This window comes from Mastigoproctus giganteus, chromosome 1 (assembly GCF_048544385.1).
Source record: "Mastigoproctus giganteus isolate SK-2022 chromosome 1, ASM4854438v1, whole genome shotgun sequence".
Lineage (NCBI taxonomy): Eukaryota > Metazoa > Arthropoda > Arachnida > Uropygi > Thelyphonidae > Mastigoproctus > Mastigoproctus giganteus.
The window spans coordinates 118,930,234-118,942,245 of record NC_143575.1 but is presented as its reverse complement, the minus strand read 5'-3'; positions in this window follow the sequence as shown (position 1 = coordinate 118,942,245).

Below are 12,012 nucleotides of genomic sequence, written 5' to 3'. Positions count from 1 at the left end.
GCCAGCTAAAATGCATTTAAATGCGGATTTTTTATCTAGGTCAGTGTTAGAAGAGGATACCAAGCCTATAAGGCAAAAGAAACCTAGAACTAAAGAAGTTGCGATGATGTCGACCGGAATCATGCTGGAAGCATTAATAATGCCCAAGAAGGCTACTAAAGAATTGATGAGAACGTTGCAGAGGGACGACAACAGTCTAAACTCCTTGATCACTCAATTAGAGGGAAATGTCCAAGCCTTATCTAAGATTCCAGATTCATACTACTTAAATGATGGGATATTATACCATTACTCCTTACCTGATTCAAAATCAACTCGAGAACAGCCATTTGAATAAGTTGTAGTTCCACATGCATTAAAAGGTCAGATTTTGGACGTTTACTACAGTAGTCCCTCCAGTGGTCATTTAGCATTGACAAAACGTTGCAGAAAATAAGAAAATTTTTTCTGGACAAATATGTACACTGAAATTCAAGGTTATGTCAGCACTTGCCCTTCATGCTTAGAAAGAAAGGGATATAATCCAAAGGCGAAAGCAAACCTGATGCGAGTTCCTACGGAGTCATCACCCTGGTACCGAGTGTGTATGGATATTCTTGGACCCGTGCCCACCAGTTCAGATGGGGATAAATACCTATTAATGGTGGTAGATTGCTTTACACGTTATGTAGAAGCAATCCCTCTCAAGACACAGAAAGCAGAGGAAATAGCTACAGTTTTTGTAAATAATGTGGTTGCCAGACATGGAATCCCACAAATCTTGTTGACAGAAAGGGGAAGTAATTTTCTATCAACGCTCCTCACAGAAGTTTACCAAAAACTGGGTATTAAGAAGGTTCAAACTACAGCATTCCATTCCTCAATGTAACGCTAAAGTGGAACGGATGAATAAAACTTTGGCAGCAATTCTATCACATGTGGTGAATAATGCCCAATCAGACTGGCATATTTGTGTCCCATTGGCAGTAGCAGCAAATAGTGTGGCAGAATACCATTCGGCTGTGCCGAATGGTATTCTGCCACACGTGAAACGCCCAATTATTTAATCTACGGAAGATATATTGTACTACCTCAACACATATAGACCTCCGAAATCCCTCCTACTTATGCTTCTTTGGAGCATTATTCAGAGCAAATGGTAGCAAGGATCCAGCAAACTTATGAAATAGTTCAGCAGCACTTGGAACACGCGGCACAATCACAGGAACAATACAGGTCTACCAAAGCCATGGATAAACAGATTAGGATTGGAAGCATAGTATACCTCTATACTCCAAAGGTTAAACCAGGTAGAATACGCAAGTTGTCACGTCAGAGTAGTGGACCACATCGAGTGATATCGCAAACATCCAAAGTCAACTATCAAATCCAGCACATATATCATCCTAGGGATAAGCAATTAGTTCATGCGGATAGGTTGACTAAGGTGATAGAATGCAAACCATTTCCAGAACTACGTTTAGAGCCATCAGAAACCACTACCTTACCTGAACAAACCTCTGAACACAAAACCAAAAGAGGCCTATGTTGAATCTGAGACAGAGGAAGAAGAATGGATTGAACCAATGGACGTTTTCCCGGCTCCAAGTTTGCCCATTTCAATCCCGTTAGCGTATTTACCAAATAAGGGCCAAAAACAATCAATAACGGTAAAGCAAGATCAACAGACAGTTCCACAGGGTCAAAGGCAAGAAGATAATGTCACTTTGCCAGGCAGAAAGCAGCAAGTGCATTCCCAGCCAATGCACCAGTACAATTTACGAAGTAGAAATCACGAGCCCCATTCTATATCAATGCCTGAACGTAAAGAAGTGAAGATACTTCCCCAGTCACAAAATGAGATAACTGCTCCTGAAACAATTCAAAGGTCAGATGAAGAAATGGACCAAAGCGGTCCCTCCGAAAATATTGTGAAAGAAGAGGAAGAAGACGAGTCTCAGCCTGTTCAAGTCTGCTCTGAAGAGAGGACAAAAGCAGCACAACCACGCTCTGATCTGAGTCTCTACAATCGACTCGTACGGTGGGTGAATGAACCTGAACACGAACCCGATACCAAACCAACTTCGGAACGAAATTGGGCGAATGGATATGATTATGTTGTTAAGTTGATAGATGCATTAAAATGAGCTTTTAATTATCAAAACCCATAAGGATTATGCCTAGTGCATTTAATTTTCCAAATACATTACCACCACACCCTTTTGGCATCTCTCATAATGTGGATATAACTTCGCAACTGAGATGGCTTGTTGTATTACCTGGGTACCTGCCCACCCACTGATGAAGAAGCCAAACAGCTTCGAAACGATCGTTTGGGTGGTGGTACCGCTGAAAATAAATAACAGTAGTCTTCTCTACTAGAGAAGCATTATTTATTTGAAGTAATTCAATAGTAGCTATCTTGTTGTGAAGGCAACATTATGAGATACAATTAAAACGATGCCTTCTATGCTACAATTGTAGCTCAAATCTATGGGTTAACTATGGTGTATTTACACCGATATTATATAATTAAAATGAGCATATGGTTAATCCCAAGAATTAGCGTTTTCATATATTGTACCTACTGGCTTAACTTGGCATCAAGAAGGTTACCATAATGGAAGAAAAGGGGAAAAGATAGATTTCATTTGACTCTATCATTACGCTTTATCGGCAGCTATGCTATCGGATAGCTCAACAAGCACCGAGTATCAAATAGTATAATTAGAAGCACAGGAAAGAGAACTTAATTTATCGTTACTGTAAATTTCAAGCAAAAGCACGAGTTGTTTTGAAAAAAAAATAAATAAAAAATTCAGCTGCCTGCCTCATGCTGTATAGACTATGATTATCTCTGTGCTAACTCACACCACTCAAAACCTATCTATAAGTGATGACATGTGGCTATAAGTGCTTTGATCTTTGCGAAGCAGGACGTTTATTTTGAGCATGAAAATTAGGAAATATGATACACATAAAGATCACATGCTTAGATTTTAATGGAAAGGTCGATTTTCCTCCTAAACATTTGTCACCCGAGAGTTCAATTTCGCAGGTGGCGATTACTTATTCAAGAGGAGTTTGAGGTTCAAGACTGATAGTTTTTTTTTCTTATGCTATGCAGGTTAAGAACCTTAATAAGGTCGTTCGGAATGAAGATTAGTTTGAGAGGAGCACTGATGATTTTGGTCCACGTGATTTGTGAACTAATCACTCACGCCACCGTGGAAATATGTAAAGTCGAGCAGGGGGCCTACAAATGTGATACAGTAAATCCATCAGCAGCTTTACTTAAAGTAATTCCGGCAAATAGTTGTGTCAAGACAAATTGTAATGATTGTGTCAAACAATGGGTGTCAATGTTATTTCTTGCTAACAAGACGTTAGTACGGCCAGGACATTTCATTTTAAAACTGTCGTTAAAACAGAACGGTACTTCGGTCCTATACCAGTGTAAAAAGGGAGACGAAGATTGTGAATGCTCTAAAAACAAGTGTAAAGGAAGTCTGGAATACTGGTATGAGACCGAATGTGACCAATTATCATCCTGCACATGTCAAAGACTGGCAGCAGAGACATCTTGGTTAGTAGAACTAGGTTCACAGATTATTAAAAATCTGCCAATTATATCCTATAAAGTTTGTATAGCACCCTTGAAGAGGAAAATACAGCACATCAGACATCAAAGACATTTGTTGTCAGATGAGATTGCTCATTTCGAAGAACAGGGTTTGAAGGTAATGTTCATGGATTCCATTTTTACTCTGACACACAGGTACTTTAATTATACGAAAATTTGGAGTAGAGAAAACTTTTGTCATAGATAAGGATCCCCTTCAAGGGAGTGTCCCCCAAGAATTCTTACTGACATCAGGACCTTTGAAGTTCCTGTTTATCTCACAAAAGGGAAAGATTGTTGAGGGAATTATACATTTATTGGGAAGAGATGAGTGTTGAAGATTAACTTGTGTTTTATGTGGGGATTTGATTAGAAACAGACATTGTTTACTCAAGTACATCACCTATGCAGTCTATGTGACAGTTGGATTAATAACAGCAATTATCCTTTAGTATGCGAAGTTCATTCTTAAGTCGGCATGGCAGGCAATTAAAGGTTTGTTTTTAATGGTAAAAAGAACTTGGAGAGTGTTCAAAGTAATGTGGAAAATGACAGCATTAGCAGGACTGACTACTGGAAAAACAGTGAGATCAACTGCAGGGAGAGTAAGAGAGTACATAGATCATGCGCAGCTAAATCTCAGACCGGAAGTGAGAGTAACATTGTTACAGGTTTTCTTATAAGACTCATCCAATTATGAAAAATCGGAAGGACGAAAGAAGCAATTAAGATAGATTCTCTCTCTCACTTTGTATATCTAAAGTTAAGAGAGATGAATAAAACCAGATCAACATTCAGATGTGAGTGAAGGATTCTTTTTTTCTTCAAAAAAAAAAAAAAAAAAAATTAGAAGATAAGAAGAGGAAGAAGTAACAAAGGAAGTTATAATTGTCTTCTCACTCCTTAAAAAATGCGCTGTAATGGCAGTCAACCAATTTGCAATGGCTATACAAGGCCTGTTGGAATCCGTGGCCTGCTATAGTGCACGAGTGAAAAATTTAGCTCGACTGGCATTTAAAACGCAAAGTAATTCTCCTGACGCTTTAGCCATTCTGGATCAAGCAATATTGGCACAATTTCTCAGGGGAATTTCAAATAAAATTAGTAAAATGGTACTCTCCCAGAATCCATTAACTTTTTCGCAGGCGGTCACAATTTCAAAATGGAAGAAACCACCAATGAACTTACTGATTCGAAACATCCCAATTAATGCTATTTATAGTCAGGCTAACAGCAATGAAGTGGGATCAGCAGGAAAGTTATTTCAAAAAAATTCTTAAGCCTATACAAGACCAAATACAAGACTTGCAACAATCATTAGACGCATTAACGGTACACAAGGCTACTCTTAATAACTTAGAGATGCAAGTTGCGGCTGTCAATCAAAAGGACCGATGTCAAAACAGTAATACTGTGGATCACTTAACCCCTCCCCGCGATTGCGAGGTGCTAAGCTTAACGTATTCACAGCCAGAGAGGACGTTCCTAGGTGATGGCACGACCTTGAGGGCAGAGGTCGTTGACCGAGCTGAAAGACACTGTGTTGTGCCATGCTATTTAGGAAGCAAGTATTCCAAAATTCCTCGAGACAAAAGGAGAGAACCGCTTCGTTTACTGTGGTCGACTGCAACTATTGGCCAATGCCGCTACCTCCTACTCACCAGTGTACGAACCGTGGCGCACACGAATATACTGCGTTGCCAAAAGGGACGTCCTATGCTAATAAACAGAGTTACAATTTGAATGGAAATTGGGATAGAATAGCAGATAGAACGTATTATAATAATCAAAATAGGAGTGATATGAACTCTTATACAAGGGTAAGAAGGGTGGTGCCTTGCAATTCGACTATAATCCATCGCCGAATTAGAGTCGAATTGCGAATTTGTCTAATTGTGGGTCAATATTTTCCATATAAGTTTATGGAAAATTGTTAATTCGTTGTCGGAGAGAAATACACAGTATTTTTGACTTTACTATATTCTACCATATTACAAAATACATAATGAGTACATACATTTCATTGAGCCTTAGATGTTGGAAGGATGTTTTATTTATCTTGTTCTACCCTTTCTCTTCTCCTCTTGGCTTGAATGGGTATGAGGAAGTGATCAAGGGTGGACTGTTTCTCCCTCTTTTTTAAGATAGCCTTGAAGTGATGCATAGTAGTGTTGTTAAACAAGTCTGTCATTCTAGTTACAACAGCAGTGTTGGGGTGCCATTTTAAACAAGCAGACTGCACCTTCTCCCAATGGAATAAAATTTCTTTAATGGCAGCTGTTGGCATCGGCCCCTTTTCCCTGTCTTCTTCAAGTAAAACTTCCTTTTCTCTCTTTTGCTTCCTGTTCGCTGAGTGTTTTGAGTTCTTCCACATTTGGTTCGTCATCGTGATCCTCCACAAGCTCTTCCGCATCAGCCTCATCAACTTCTCCTATGTCGAGGTTCTCCGCTGTCGAAATGATTTCTCGCATGGCCGCAGTTGCTTCTGATTCTTCAGCGGCTTGGACTGCATTGTCGTCATCCCAAAAAAAAGGAACGAGTTTCTTCCATGATGCACGAAGGGTCCTCTGTGTCACACCCTCCCAGGCAGTTTTAATAAAGGAAATGGCATGAATATTGAACTCAGTCTTCCAGAACTGCTTCATTGTCTATCAGAAGAATGAGTCACGTCAAAAAACTGTGAAAACAAAGTCTTTGTGTAAAGTTTTTTTAAAACAGGCAATTACTTCTTGATCCATGGGTTGGATCAGTGATGTGGTGTTTGGGGGCAAAAACTGGACTTTGATGAAATCAAAGTCAATTTCAAGAACGTTTGCCAAGTCTTGTGGGTGGGCACTAGCAATGTCAAGAATAAGCAGTGCTTTCAAAGGTAAATTGTTGTCAATGAGGAATTTTTTTATGCTCGGGGCAAACTCCTCAAAAATCCAATCTTTGAAGACTTTCTGGTCTACCCAGGCAAAAACAGGCATTGGAGCTCCACATCACTGGCAGTTTGGACTTGATGATTTTCTTCCCAAAGCAGCGAGGATTTTTAGAGGTAAACGAGAAGTAGCTTTACTTTAAAGTCTCCGCTTGCATTTGCTGCCAATAAGGTAAGCCTATCTTTCATAGGCTTATGTCCTGGGAGCGTCACTTCTTGCGTGATGTATGTTCGATTTGGTAAGCGCTTCCAAAATAACCCAGTTTCATCCCCGTTAAAAATTTGCTGCGGCAAGTAGCCTTCCTTCATGATTAAATCTTCAATTTTTTTCACACTCTTCTGTAGCCTTTTTATCTGTACTAGCTGCTTCCCCATGTCTGAGAACACTATGGATACCTGTTCTACCTTTGAATCTGTGAAACCACCCACGACCTGCCTTGAATTCATCAGTTTGATCTGAGATACATCCTGGAATTTTCTTCTGCAATTCTTCAAAAATTAACCTAGCCTTCTCACAGATCATTGCCTGAGTTACTGGATCTCCTTTCATCTGTCTTTCTCTAATCCAGGTAAGAAGCAGCTTTTCCATTTCTTCATTGATTAAAGATCTGTTTCTGTCAGAAATTTATTGCTCCAGCGAACACCCTAGCACCTATAATCTTGTCTCTTTGTTGCCAAAAAGTTGCCACGGTTGACCTAGGGATGCCATACTCTTGAGCTACATCTGTAATTGTTCTACCTTTCTGCACTTTTTCTATAATTTCTTCTTTTCTATGCTCAACCAAGTGTGTTTCTTTCCGGAATTATTCCACTGTTCACTTCTCTTTGGACCCATTATCAAATTTCACTCAAAAAATAAATAACTGCCAAAGCACAAATTTTTTCTTTATGAGAAATGCAGAATTATAAATTAGCACAAACAACTAGAGCAAATGTGAACTCAGACTACGATTATTAACGAGATAATGTTGTCTCATAACTGAGGAAGAACTGACGGCATACCTGTAGCTCTCTTTGAGGGCGGCTAACGTAGCTGAACGATTGAGGGATCTATTCCGGCTTTATCTATCATTGGTTTTTTTTTTTTTTTTTATGAAAACCCCAAACACGAAAGGTATCAAAACCTATAGTACATAGTACCATGCATGGGTCGAAGGAGAAGTATGGGGGGAGGGGATGCCGGAAACTTTGCTCTAGAGACTAAACATGGGTTTCACCACTTCAAGCCTCCAATAAGCAAAGTGGTGGTATTTCACCGGTTGATGAAAGTCATTGGTTAAATGTCACTCTCGCTCTTTAATTAAAGAGCGAGAGTGACATTTAACATTGGTTAAAATGTATGAAGCAGCCGTCAATATTTAGTGCTATTTAGTAACGTTAAACGCAGTTACGTAGTCCAGCAAAGAATTCTATCGTGCAATATCATTTTCGCTGGCCCACGAAATCCAACTGTCAAATAGCGGTACGTCGAATTGCGAGGCACCACCTGTATCTAGAAATGAGTTTAATCAGAGGCAAACTCAGCCTAAAGCCATTTTAGGTAGTGTAGACTACAGGCAAGATAGAGATAGATATTTCTGACAAAGACGGGTTTCTGAACAAAATAAAAGGGTCTTTCAATGTTATAGAACCGTTTCACCTCATCAAAATCTGAAGAGTCGGTAAACTTTATGCTCATCATAATGTACATGGGGTATATATTTTAGATAATGATTCCAAATTACCACTGATCATAGGATCCATTCAAAATGTTGAGGCCAAATTTCTCGTAGACACTGAGCCAAGTGTCACTTTAATGAGTACAGGTTTATTTAACAAAATTAAGCATGACAGATCACTAAATCCAAGGCCACCAGACCTGACTGTAACTGGTATTTCGGGGTATGTCGTTCCTATACATACTGAAGTTACGGCAAATCTTAAGTTAGACAGTGCAACCTTTGGGGAAAATGTTTTAGTAGCTTCTGGATATTATAAGGGGCAATATGATATAATATTGGGATTAAATGTCTTAAGACGGTTTTCATTTACAATAGACTTAGGTAAAGGAATAGTACATTTAGTCCCATTGAGAATTTGCCTAAGAGAAGAAGGTATTAGGGGACAGTTCTTGGGTTCCAAACCCTCTGTAGCTAAATTACCTGTAAGCATTTGCTACCAGCATCCTCAGAGAGAGTAGCAACAGCATTTTGTAACCAGCTTGCTGCTTCTACTGAACAACTAGTATCAGTAGAACCTAATTTTAATTTGAGTCGGGATGATTTAGCTGGTAGGTGCTCAGTTGATAGAATAGGAGCAGAGGGGAAAATTTCAGTGCTTGTTGCTAATCTGATGACCTCTTCACCTCCCAAAAGGAATGGGAATTGTTAATCTTGAAAGCATTAATAATGCTTTCAAGATTGCCGATCATCATCCAGTTACCTTTGCAGGTGAGGAAGATGAGAAAAGAGCATCTCCTGTGATTACAAGACTTTAACCTTGTTCATTTGACAGACGATCGAAGACATGAATTGTCAGACCTGTTGTATGAATACAAGAATGTGTTCGCTAAGTCTCCAGCCCAGCTTGGTAATTCAAAGGTGTTTAAACACAGAATTAGATTGACTGACAATATCCCAGTAAAGCAAATGGCTTATAGAGTTCCTTTTTTATTGAAAGATGAAGTTCGAAGGCAGGTAAATGATCTTCTGGAATCGAATATCATTGAACCTAGTAATTCCCCATATTCAGCACCAATAGTTTCAGTAAAGAAAAAAAGATGGATCATATCGTTTATGTATTGATTTCTGTAAGCTCAATGCAAAGACCATTGCAAAACCTATCCCCAACATGTCAGAGATCTTGGAAGTTCTGGGCCAAGCACACTATTTCAGTTCTTTAGACCTCAAAAGTGGATTTCATCAAATCGAAGTCCATCCTTCAGCTCGCCATAAAACAGCTTTTACTACTGGTGAATTTTTTTTAAAATCAGAAAATGCCGTTCGGATTGAAAAATGCTCAGAGTTCGTTCGTTGCTGTCTTTGGCTATTTTTTTGTTTTTTTTTAGGAGCATTAGCAACTAAGGCCATATTGCTCCGGGGATATGCGGTGATCATTCCCTGACCTTTCCACATTCTCCGTATTTGGTGGTCAAGGGCTCGAACCCCTGTCTAATCAAGAAGCATGTACTACGCACTGCTGCTCCTGCCCACGTGGCTATGGAGGCGCCGCTATGTCTTTGGCACCACAGGATCTCAAAAGAGATGAAAAACAGAAAAAAGCCAAAGAAACCAAAAACTAATGAATTAGTCGCTCCTATATCAGCAGATGTAACTTTGGAGTCTCTGGTTATGCCACATCAACAAACCAGAACTTTGATTAAAACCCTTCAAAGAGAGGATCGAATTTGCAGAGGTTAATTGAACAGCTGGAGGGAGTACTCCAGGAATCAACGAAAATCCCAGATTCCTTTTATTTGACTGAAGATGGAATATTGTATCATTTCACTTTATCTGACACGAGCTATTATTCAATAGCCAATCGAACAATTAGTAGTCCCAGTCAGCCTGAAGACAGAAGTGTTGAAATCATGTCATGACAATGTTCTCAGTGGGGGACATTTAGCATTACAGAAGACATTGGAGAAAATAAGAAAAATTTTTTTCTGGATAGGTATGTACAGTCAGTCCTTGTATAACATGTGTTTACACTACACAAATTCGACCATACACAATTTATAAATAGGGGAACGATATCTTATATAACACGAACCAAATTTGCTTATGCACTTTTGCGCCTGTGTTTGAATACAAATGGCAGTCGAACGCGAAATCACCCCCAACACGACAGGAATAAAGAGAAGATTCTGAAAATGTATGTTTTTTATATCAACGAAGGAGAAACATGTTTCACCCTAATAATGTAAAAACCAACACAATTCCAGCTATTGGTACAATCACAAATGCAATTAGATCGAGTTTACTACAGTTTATAACAGATTCCAATAGCAGAAACGCAACTGGAAATTGTTATTGTTTTATGGTAGTAACCCCTAGAAATGTGCTTTAGTAAAATGTGAGGTGTTAATCTCTGCCTTTACGGTGTTGTTTATTCAGTTGCTACACATGTGCAGCTTTATGTGTATCAAGCGTGCCTCCTCGTTTTGTAATTGTGCTTTATTCCCTAAAAATGAGTAAAATACTTAAAAGGTGTGAAAAGGAAGCATCCTGGTGAAGGCACTGCAGATTCAGAGAGAAAAAGAAAGCAATATAGATAAACAGAGGGGGACTGAGTCAAAAATTCTTACCCGGGAAAATTTATAGTGGCCACATACTATGGTTTATGGCCAAAATCACAGCAGCCTCTGGCCCACCGGGGTTTTTCCGGTAAGGCTTATGGCCAGTCCGCTTCTGTCAATAGAGAAAAAATATGAAATTGTGAAACGCTTTGAGCGAAATGAAAGACCATGTGATATTGCACGTGCTACAGACCTAAATGAGGCAACGCCGAGAATTACAAAGAATGCAGAGAAAATAAAAACAACTTTGATAGCAGGAACAACTCAAAGTGTAATTAAAATCCATTAGATTACGATACAAAGAATTGGAAGAGATGGAACGGCTGTGATCTGTTTGGATAGAAAAACAAACAAAAACTAGTTTGCTTACGATAGAAGCAAAAGCATTAGCAATATTTTATTGCGTAATAGTCGTAATAAAATACGTATTTTATTTGTAAAAATAAAATTACGCTGAAGTGATTTCATTTCAGACTCAAAAGAAGTAGCCACAGCTTTCATCAACAATGTGATCACAAGACATGAAATTGCTAAGTACATACTGACAGATCAAGGTAGTAACTTCATGTCTTCTTTTTTTATTACGTATTTTAATCGTTATAAAATACGTATTTTATTACGATTATTTATTGTTTGGTAATGTTTTGGTTACCAGTGTGTGTTCAATCTTGGATGGTCGGCACCTAACCCTATTTTCCTCTTAGGGCCTGTTGTTTATATTCCACGATTTTGCATTGCACGAGGGTTTCTAGGAACACAACTATTGTGCTATACGAGGGCTGACTGTATAGTGATGTCAAGAACTACATCGAGTCATGTTCATCTTGTATGGAGCATAAAGGATACAACCCTAAGGCCAAAGCGGCCCTGATGAGAGTTCCTGTTGAAAACTCACCTTGTTTATGAGTGTCCCTGGACATTCTAGGACCTCTTCCAATGACTTTGAGAGGATATAAATATCTACTGGTAGCAGTGGATAATTTTACCCGTTACGCTGAAGTGATTTCATTCTAGACTAAAAAGGCTGATGAAGTAGCCACAGCTTTTATCAACAATGTGATCACAAGACATGAAATTCCTAAGTACATACTTACAGATCAAGGTAGTAACTTCATGTCTTCACTGTTACGGCAAGTGTGTGAGAAGCTAAATATCCATCAACTCCATACCTCTTCTTTTCATCCTCAGTGCAATGCAAAAGTATGTTTGAATCGC